The 10,004-nt window shown below is 50.7% G+C and overlaps 1 non-coding gene across 1 annotated transcript; it reads right to left on the bottom strand.

Annotated features, from left to right (window-relative positions):
- Positions 1-8,753: 8,753 nt before the first annotated feature.
- Positions 8,754-8,825, bottom strand: TRNAT-CGU (transfer RNA threonine (anticodon CGU)). The gene has a single exon. It is a non-coding gene; the product is annotated as a tRNA-Thr (tRNA).
- Between the last annotated feature and the right edge of the window lie 1,179 nt (positions 8,826-10,004).

Below are 10,004 nucleotides of genomic sequence, written 5' to 3'. Positions count from 1 at the left end.
GGGAATGTGGAAAGGAAGGGTGGTAGAGAAAAGCTAAGAAGCCAAGAGAGAACTTTCCCAGGATTGGAAAGGGGTTGGAAGTCAGAGGAATCCCCTTTGTGGGGACCTGCTGCCCCCACTCTCTCTAGAAGTCAGGACATCGGGAAGTACAACTGAGAGTCTCATTTGGGTATTCTGGAGCATCCACGGGCCTCTGCCAAGACGCCCATCCTCAAGATGGCCAGGATTCCTGGGAACATGAAGAAGAGAGTAAGAGGGAATGATGGAGAAGCCCAAATAGCCACTGAGATTGAGCGCCCCTCCCCCTCCTCAGATGGAACCTAGCAGTCTGATTTAAAGAAAATAATGAGAAATACCTGTTTATGGCCTGATACAGCTATTGGCTGTGTTCCTGCCTTCTCTTTCCTGTCCTCACCAACCCAAAACATACCTTAAAAGTGGAAGTGGAAGTTGAGTGGTTTATCTGCTCAATTTGCCAGCTCCCACCCCCTCCCCCACCTTGAGGCCAGAAAGATTCCAGGGCAGGACAGACAGATGTGCAAGAGCAGGTGCTCCCAGGAAAGAGTCACTCTGGGAAGGATGGAGGGCAGATGGCAGGCACAGGCAGAGGCGCTCTGTGCCGGGTCAGGATGAGCCACTGGCCCCAAGGGTCCGCAATTCCCCATTTTGTGGGAGCCCAGGATTAGAAGAGAAGAAAGAGGAAAATGCCCTGACATTGCTGGTGATGCTGCCCAAGCTAGAGGGGGCCTGGGGTTCGTGCGCTTTTTCTTCCCCTTTTATTGCTTTCTCTAAATCTGACAAACCCTTGGGTCTCAGAGCCTGGAGGAGCTGGTGCCCTGGGGGGATGAAAGGGCAGGGATGGAGTGCGTCTACCCCAGCGCTGATCCCAGAGAAGCCTGCAGAAGATTAAGATTTGCTCTCCGAGTTTGAAATCTCCCTGCTACCCCCTGACCACATCAAAGCACATGGCCGTGGGGGGCACCTAATCCCATCAATGGAATCAAAGCTGGACTAGAAAGGAAATTCTGCCAAGTTGGTGCCGGGGACAAAGCTCACAAGACAAAGTTAAGATACCAGGCCCTGGCCTCCTCCACTGGGGGTTACATCCCCAAAAAGATCCTGAGCCAGTCCACAAGCAGACAGGGGCTGTCCTTTGCTTCTTGAGGAGGCCACTGTGGGAAGGTCAACACCCAAAACTGGGGAAGCCGTGCAGTGTGAGACAGGGCAGAAAGGGACCCTGAGAGGGGCCGGGACTGGTCTGAGTCTCAGTTTCTCCAGCCTTACTTTGAGAAAGCGCTTTCATCTTGAGGCTCTTTAACCAGTGTCCCCAGCACAGTGCTCACGTGTGAGATGGCTTTAGGGTTGAAAACAAACAAAAAACGTGGTGTGTATTTTTCAATGTCAGTGTCCTAAGTACTGTTGTCATGGTTAGGCAAAAAATGGGTAAAGTGAGCCCACTCACAGCCAGGTATTCAGTCTATACTAGTATGAGTGGTATTCTGATATGACAAAAATGGGACAGTGGCATGCAAATCAGTAAGTCAGAAAAACACCCCTTCCGGAAGGACCGGCTTTACAGAGACACTGCCTCAAGGCAGTGGCTTTCAAACTTGCAGTCATGCCTCAAGGTAGGAAATATCTACATATTTATACAAAACGTCTCATGAAGCAATTCATACCTACTCAAAACAATATTACGTGGTCCTATTCTGTTCCCTTAAAAAAAAAATGCTGCTCTCAAGCTGTTAAAATTTATTTCATTATCCACTCATGGTTATCTCCTACAACTTGAAAAATACCACCAGGGCGCCTGGCTGGGGCTCAGTCAACAGAGCATGCAACTCTTGATCTCAGAGTGGTGGGTTCGGGGCCCCATGTTGGGTGTAGAGATTGGGTGTAAAAATAAAATCTTATTTAGGGGCACGTGGGTGGCTCAGCTGGTTAGGCATCTGACCCTTGGTTTCTGCTCAGGTTCGTGGGTTCAGGGCCGGCATAGGGCTCCATACTGACAGCACAGAGCCTACTTGGGATTCTTGGGATTCTGTCTCCCTCCCTCTCTCTTTCTCTCTCTGCCCCTCCCCCCACTTGTTCTCTCCCTCTCTCTCTTAAATTAAAAAAAATTTTCTAAATACGTAAAATCTTATTTAAAAAAAAAAAGAAAGAAAGAAGAAAATACCAGCTTAGAGAACGTGCCAAGATGAGATAGCTCTCAGTGAGAAATTTCTAGGCACCAACACCCTGTGCTTCTCCACACATTTTCACACTGACCTTCGGACACAGGTGTTATTATTACCCACATTTTATAGGTGAAATCACTCTAGTAAATGCAGGCTTTAGACCCACCCCTTTCCACCGAGTGCCTCCCCTGTCTAGTGCATCTTCCAATGGCCTGCTCCCGGGAAGTAGCTCAGAGAAGCCCAGCATCCAGGGCCACTCATGCCACCTTCTCGCAATGGAGCCTGCCTCTCCAATCTGCCCTGCTGCCTCTGCCCTTTTTGCACCCCCCCCCACCCCCGCCCGCCAACAAATGACCCCTAGGAGTCAGGCTCTTTAGCAAGCAGGCCTTAGAGCCCTTGAGGGGGGTGGAGAGGGGAGGGCAGGGTGTGACACGAACAGTCTTAATGTCCCAGATACTCTGACATCCATCTCTGTAACTGGGAGGGATCAGCCTGCCTTGGGAACAAAATCCCATAGAGCTGGAGACACTGACCTTGTTCTCATCGCTCCCCGCCATTCTAGATTCTTCCCTAGGTCTTCCACGGCTGCCCTGTTTTCAACTGCAGCCCCCTTTCCCATCACACCTCGTCCCCCAACCTAGCTTTTTCCCCTTCCCATAGCTCTTCTGCCCTCTATGTGCCACATATCTTACTCATCTGAGTGTATTCTGTCCCGCTGCTGATCTTTGCCTCCAACTCCCAGAATGTAAGCTCCGCAGGGATAGGAGTTTCTGTCTCTTTCATACGTTACTGTGTCCCAGTGCCTGGCACATAACGCACACTCAGTAAATATTTGCCGAATGCCTTTCAGTCCCGCCTACACTGCCCTGAGAACCCGGCTTTGCTATTTGGGGCTTGACGGCCCCAAACCCTCCTGGGGGCCCCCTAGGGCCCAGCCACACAGAGGCACTCCCCAACACTTCCTGATTTCACCCGTTTCCTCTCAGGGGGTGAACACATCCCCCAAGGGCAGGAGGGCTGACATCTACCTTGGCCTCCAATAACCAAACTATTCAAGGTATTTAAAATCAACATCATGTCTCGGTACCGATTCTCTGCTACACATGAACTCCTGCCATGTATCCAGCAACACACAAAGTGTTGTGAAGTGGCAAGGCAGGGCAAAAAACCCCCATTTTGCAGACACAGGAACTGGGCTTGCAGGGATGGAAGGATTTACCCAAGGTCACCCTGTGCTGCTGCGTTCTTTCCACTTCACTCCCCCCATCTGGACCATCCAGCCTATCAGATGCAAGGTCTACAGTGCCGACCGTGCTGGCTTCTTTTCTGTCTCCCGCCATCCATCAGAAAGAGTTCGGACACAAGACACAGCATATTTTGTTCAGATGGCAATCTATGTGCATTTTGTTTCCTGGCCCAGGTGGCTTGGACAGAGGAAAGAACCCCAGAGTTCAGGAAAGAGACAGGCTGGGCATAAGATCTGTGCTGCAGAAAAGCCACACCGGGGATCACCGGTCTTGTCAACTTTTGGGGCCTTTTTCACCTCCTCACACCTGTGCAACCTTCAATCAGTTCTTCTCTGTCCCTGGGCCTCTGTTTCATCACTGACCAAACTGGAACGTAATTTTCTCTGTGGTTTCTCCCAGCTTCACTATTCCTTAACTGTAGGAAGAGAAGTTACTGACTTTTTGCTTTGTTTTGTTTTTTTAAACTGTTGCTTACCTTATCTATCTAGGTCACTTGAGAAGACAGGACGCTTGCCCACAAGCAGCAGCAGACGGGTAAATCCCCCAGAAAGGAGTCAATTCTTTGCAGGTGTAATAATATGTCAGCAATGCTAAGGCAGTGCTTCAAGCTGGGTTCAGTTTTCCTGCGTGATGGAGGTTAGGGAAGAGGCAGGTGGTCTGATACTCTGCTTAGGTTGCACCCTCTGAACTTGACCTAAGGAGTGAGGCCGACAGTGGGGGAAGTTAGGTCACACAGGGAGCCCTACTGGCCCAGAGTCCCAGCCCTGTCACCCATGGCTCTCTGAAAGGCTTTCAACGGGCAGGGTAAGTGTCTGGACGATGTTAGAGTCCTTGGTCCAGAGGAGCTAGTAGTCAGGTCTCCCGGGGATTTGACACACCGTTGGCAATTTGTGTCTATGTTCCTCCCCTGCCTCTACAGCCTGAGTAGTCTGGTCAAGCCTGTGATTTTTGTCCCTATATGTTTTTCCTATTGATCGGGGTGAATATTAGACAAGTAAAGTACCCGTCTGGCTCACAGGCTGGCAAAGAGATGGACCATCTCCTGGGTACATGTCAAGCAATAATGAACACGACATTTCCAAACAGATTCATGCTGATTATGTGGAAGAGCTTAATCCATATGATAAAGGAAGAGCTTTCTGGATGACCTTGAACAAATCACTCCCCTTTCTTTACCCGTTTCTGTGGCTATAAAACAAGGATCGAATGGTCATTTTCATTCCCATCAGTCCGTGATTCTGAATTGTAACTTTTGTCACCAAGAATGGGGTTGGACCTTTAGTGCTTATTAATAAACAAATACTCACTCTGGGGGCGCCTGTCCCCCAGTCGGTTAAATGTCCAACTTCATCTCAGGTCATGATCTCGCAGTTCACATATTTGAGCCCCGCGTGGGGCTCTGTGCTGACAGCTCGGAGCCTGAAGCCTGTTTCGGATTCCATGTCTCCCTCTCTCTGCCCCTCCCCTGCTGGCGCTCTGTCTCTCTCTCTCAAAAACAAACATTAAAAAAAAAAAAAATACTCACTCTGGCTTTGTTTCTTAATTTGAAATTCCATTTTATGTGCAAGGTTAGAAGGGCCATGGGGAAAAGAAAAGTACCTTATCCCCTGCCTGGTTAGCTTCAAGCTGGACATGGTATCTGAGTGTCAAAGATGATTGAGGGGCACCGGGCTCCATGGGTTAAGGGTCCAACTCGTGATTTCAGCTCAGGTCATGACCTCATGGTTCACGAGTTCAAGCCCCGCATCGGGCTCTGCGCTGACAGTGTGGAGCCTGCTTAAGATTCTCCCTCTTTCTCTGCTTCTCCCCCCCACTCACACTCTCTGTTTCTCTAAAAATAAAGACTGGGCGGGGGGGGGGAGGGGAGATGACTGAATGAGTGCAGAAGTACACAAGATATTGTGGTGCTCTGGTGAAATCCTCTCCATCCTCCAGCGCCCAGCCAATGACCTCACCTCTCCAGAGAAGACTTCCCCAACCCTCCAAATAGGGACCTCTCTGATACCAGGCCTCTATCTCCGGACCAGGTGCTGAAAACCCAGACAGGAGTGAGACACTGTCTCAGCCCTAAGGGGCCCCCCGGCCATAGCGTGAGACACACACAGAGGCCTCAGACAAGAAGCTGAGTCACTTACTACCCTGGGGGAATCAGAGGTTCCTCAGAGAAAATGATACTAGAATCTCGCCAAAGATATCGAACCTGACTCTGATCCCGTGTCTGGACATAGCTGCTAATTTGCAAAACATACCAAGGACCAGGAGCTTGTTTAACTACATTGGGAGTTTGCAGTTAGCAAAGTCCAGACTATAGGAAACCCTACAGGTCAAGTTGGCCAGCTTCCTCAACTGATACACTGCAAGGAAATGAAGGAAGATAATCCTAGTGATTGAAAAAAAAAAAAAACAAAAAAACTTAAAAGATATATCAGTTTTAAAAATGAACAAAGGGGCACCTGGGTGGCTTAGCTGGTTAAGCGTCTGACTTCAGCTCAGGTCGTGATCTCGTGGTTCACAAGTTCGAGCCCCGCATCAGGCTCTGTGCTGATAGTTCAGAGCCGGAAATGCTTCAGATTCTGTGTCTCCCTCTCTCTCTCTCAAAAGTAAATAAACAAAAAAAATTAAAAGTAAACATTAAAAAAATAAAAGTGAACAAAGTTAAACTGTAGGGTATAAAGATGCACAAGTAGCTGGTAAGTAAAAATGCAAGTAAGGGGTGGGGCGCCTGGGTGGCTCAGCTGGTTAAGCATCCAACTTTGGCTCCTGTCATGATCCCCCAGCTTGTGGGTTTGAGTCCCGCATCGGGCTCTGTGCCTGGAGCCTGCTTCAGATTCTCTCTCTCTCTCCCTCTCTCTGCCTTCCCCCAGCTCATGCTCTCGCTCTCTCTCAAAAATAAACAAGCACGAAAAAAGTTTTTTTAAAAATCCAAGTAAATGGTAACTATAGGAGTAGCGACTATTCTGGCTGTGGGGGGGCCGTACTGAGAAGGGGACACATAAAACAGGTTTCTGGGGGGTCTGGCCAAGTTCTCTGACCTGAGTAGTATTCTGCATATAATTCGTTAAGACATTGACCTGATTCGTGTGGCTTTCGAATCTGTGTTTGATTGTACAAGGAAAGATTTAAAAATACATCTCTCTAGGCTGGAATATTGGATTCAAACTGACAGCAGGAGGCAAAACAGATCTTCTTGCCAAATTCTGCTTTTAAGTTAAATAATATTCATGTACAGGAAGGAAGAGGCCTGACCTAACGTGGTTTATATTTTTAAAAATATCCTGGAGGTTTTATCTGCCCACAAATGGTCATCTGCCTACGTGGCTCTCAAACTGGAGTGCCAGAGGCCCTGTCTTCTGATCTAGACCCTGGCAGGGAGCATATGGCAAGAGGTCTGAGCGGGGAGGGGAAACTGGCAGTCAATGAAACTATCTCTGGAGTAGGAGCTTCAGTGCTACACGTCACAATTAAAGAAGGAGACGGACAGACTGAAGTGTATCAGGAATGGGAGCCTTTGTCGCTCATCTGGGAGGACTGACTGCAACCTTTTGGATGGGGGAGCCAGGGTCATACAGATCTCATCATGAGGGCATGATGACCAGGCCCCACTGTGAAAGGGACTATCATTTTTCACCACCTTGGCAGTCATGAGAAAGATGGGCGGGACAGCTTCAGGCCCCCTTGCTTCTCCAAAGGTCTGGGCTCTGAGGCAGAAACAGAATTTCAGGCCACAGGGTATTTAGGAAACATCTCTTTCAACTTTTAGATTTTGCAACAAGTTGAAGTCCAGGGCATGTGAGTGATTTAATAAAGGTCATGCCATAAACTCAACATAGGTATCCCTTCCTGCCTGTGCCCTCACCCTTTAAGCCAATGACCTACCTCCAGCCCCACCAAGGTGAGTATAGATAGCCGTGGGCCTTCAAGGTAACTGTAAGACCTCTGCTCCTGTGCTCATCCCAGTACGTGGGTCTGGCCCTTTACCTTTGGGGGCCCATGTTTCCTCCAACATCTGTATGTTGACCTCTTCTGTACCTTGACTCTCTTTTATTGATTTTATTGATTCATTGTCCCCACCTCTATACAGGTGAAATTCTCTGCTCCAGCTTCTACGGGAGACCCAATGCCTCACTGTGGAGTTCCTTCTCATCAGGAATCCAGTTTAAGGCATAAGATTCAATGCACGATCCAGTAGTTCAGGACCTTTCCTCTTCCTATTTCTGAATATCCAGAATCTGTCTCAATTTGTATTTACTGACAATTCCACGACAACACCGAATCCCTAGCTCAGCATTCCCTTCAAAAGCCAAGAGCATTTCTTCCGTTTATTGGAATCTTAGGGAAAAGATCAATACATTTCCCTGTTCCCAGGGCCCCACATCCTGTCTTCTGATAACCCTAGATATCCCCTCAGAGACTCTGACATTCAGTCCACCTGAAGCTCCCCATGTCCCCATGGTCAACTGTGTGACAGGGGCCTCTGGAAAGGTAATGTGATTTGGGGTCACATTAAGAGAAGCATGGGATGTGGAACGAGGGAGGCCTAAGCTCCATTCATGAAACTATCTCTGGAGTAGTATTTTCATTGCTGAGGATTACAATTAAAGGAGACAGGCTGAGTGATTCAGAAATTAGAGGCACTCAACATCATGTCATATTAAATTGGGCTGTTTATCCTAGAGATGACTTGGGGAGTGTCATAACTGGCTAGGGGGCCGGAATGAACGGATCACACAGACAGGCACCAGACTCAAACTGTCAGTTCCCAAGAGCTGGGAAAGGACTAAGTGCCCACCAGTTGAGCGATGTGGCTGGCTTCCTCAACAAGAATGCAGACGGTAAGCACAGGTGGATAACTCACCTTTCAAGGAACAAACAGAAACCAGAAAACACCGGTCCAGAAATTCCAAAGTCCTCTCTGGAAAGTTCTCCCACCCTTAAGACACGCAAAGCCAAGCGACGCTAGAGCCCCTTCCCCCGCTGGCGACGTCAATGCCTCGCGTGGGCTCTCCACCTGGGGCCTCGGCGTCCCCACCGGTATCACAGGGGCCCCATAAAGGTCCGGCCGGCGTAGGACGGCAAGGGGAGCGGGGCTCCGTAGAGACGAACGCCGGTGCCACTAGCGCAGCGCTGCGCGACAGCGACGGAGCACGTCCACACCAGCGGTCCCGCGAGCCCCAGCGAACTGGCCGGGCCTGCGCTGCACAGCCTGGGGGGAGGGGCAGCCTGGAGAACGCCCGGACGGAATCTGAAAAGTAAAAAATGCCACGCAGCTAAGGGACGGCGCACGTGGGGACAACAGACCCCCCGTCGCCAAGCCCCAACCTCAAGCCCCAGGCACGGACGGGGTTCGAACCCGCGATCTTCGGTTTACGAGACCGACGCCTTACCACTTGGCCACCGCGCCTGACAGCCGAGCGAGCGGTGGAAGCTCTCAGTGGAGGGTAGGCGGCGCAGGCGCAGGAAGCGCATGGCCCCGCCTCCGGCCCCGCCCCCGGCCTCCCGCCCGCCCCTCCAGACCCGCCCCTGCAGACCCAGCTCTGCCAGCGGCTCGGTCGGGCCGGGCCTGGCGCCGGAGTCCTGCCTGCGGCGGGATCCGAACTAGCGGCGCTCTGGCCCGGCCCCGCCCTCCTTCCCGGGAAAGCCGGGAGGAGGCCCGCCGGGGATCAGCGAGAGGCTTCGGCGGGACCGGGAGCCCAGACGGAGAAAAACCACGGCCGATGCTTGCTACGACGCGAGCGGAAGCGGATACCGCGGCCGCGAGCGCGCCGCTGTGTGACCTTGGCCGGGTCTTTTCCGTCGGGTCGGCAGGTTGCGCGGGCAGCTACGGGGCTTCGGGCCCAGCATACCGGGAGCCGAAGGGGCAAGAAGGGCAGTGAGGGCGTGGACGGTCCTGGCTTTGGAAAAACATGTAGGGAGCCGGGTGGGGGGATGAGGGCCAGGCTTCTGGGGCGCGGGGAGGTGACTTTCCTTCGCTAACCCCGCAGGAGCGGCAGTCTGGGTAAGGAAAACGTTCCCCGGCTGGTTCACGCTCCGCCCTTGCCCTTCAAACCCTGGCACGGGAGACTCCTGATAAATATCTGTTTAGACAAGATGGCCTTACCCGGGAGGAACCGACGTGGGCGCACAAGAAGATGCCCCCAGGGATGTTCGTGGCGACAGTGCTAGTGGGCGTGAACCTGGGAGGCGACCTGGATGAAGCTGATAGTCTGTCCATGCCAGGGAACAGGGGGTCACTATTAAAAAGGAATGATCTAGAGTCAAAGGAAGGATTGTCGGCATAGGTAGTGCGCAAAACCACATGTGATTCAGAAAGCAGGATATAGGACAATAAAACCATTTATTAAAGGGAAAGACGTACAAAGCAGGTAAAAGTATAAAGTAGTAAAATATAAAGGAGAAGAGACTGGCTGGAGATAGGGGACAAAAGGAACTTTGTTGGTAATGTTTGGTGTCTATTCTATGAAAGAGGCAAAAAGCTAAAATGGTGGGAATATGAGTGCTTATTATGATCCTTTATACTTTTTTGTAGATCTTGTATTTTGTTTAAAAAGTTTTTTTTTTAAAGGCAGTTACGCCCCTCCGC

Source organism: Panthera pardus, unplaced genomic scaffold (genome assembly GCF_024362965.1).
Source record: "Panthera pardus isolate Hobbes unplaced genomic scaffold, ASM2436296v1 HiC_scaffold_3, whole genome shotgun sequence".
Classification (NCBI taxonomy): domain Eukaryota; kingdom Metazoa; phylum Chordata; class Mammalia; order Carnivora; family Felidae; genus Panthera; species Panthera pardus.
Note: the sequence above shows the minus strand (reverse complement) of the source record. Positions and strands in the feature narration are given on the sequence as shown.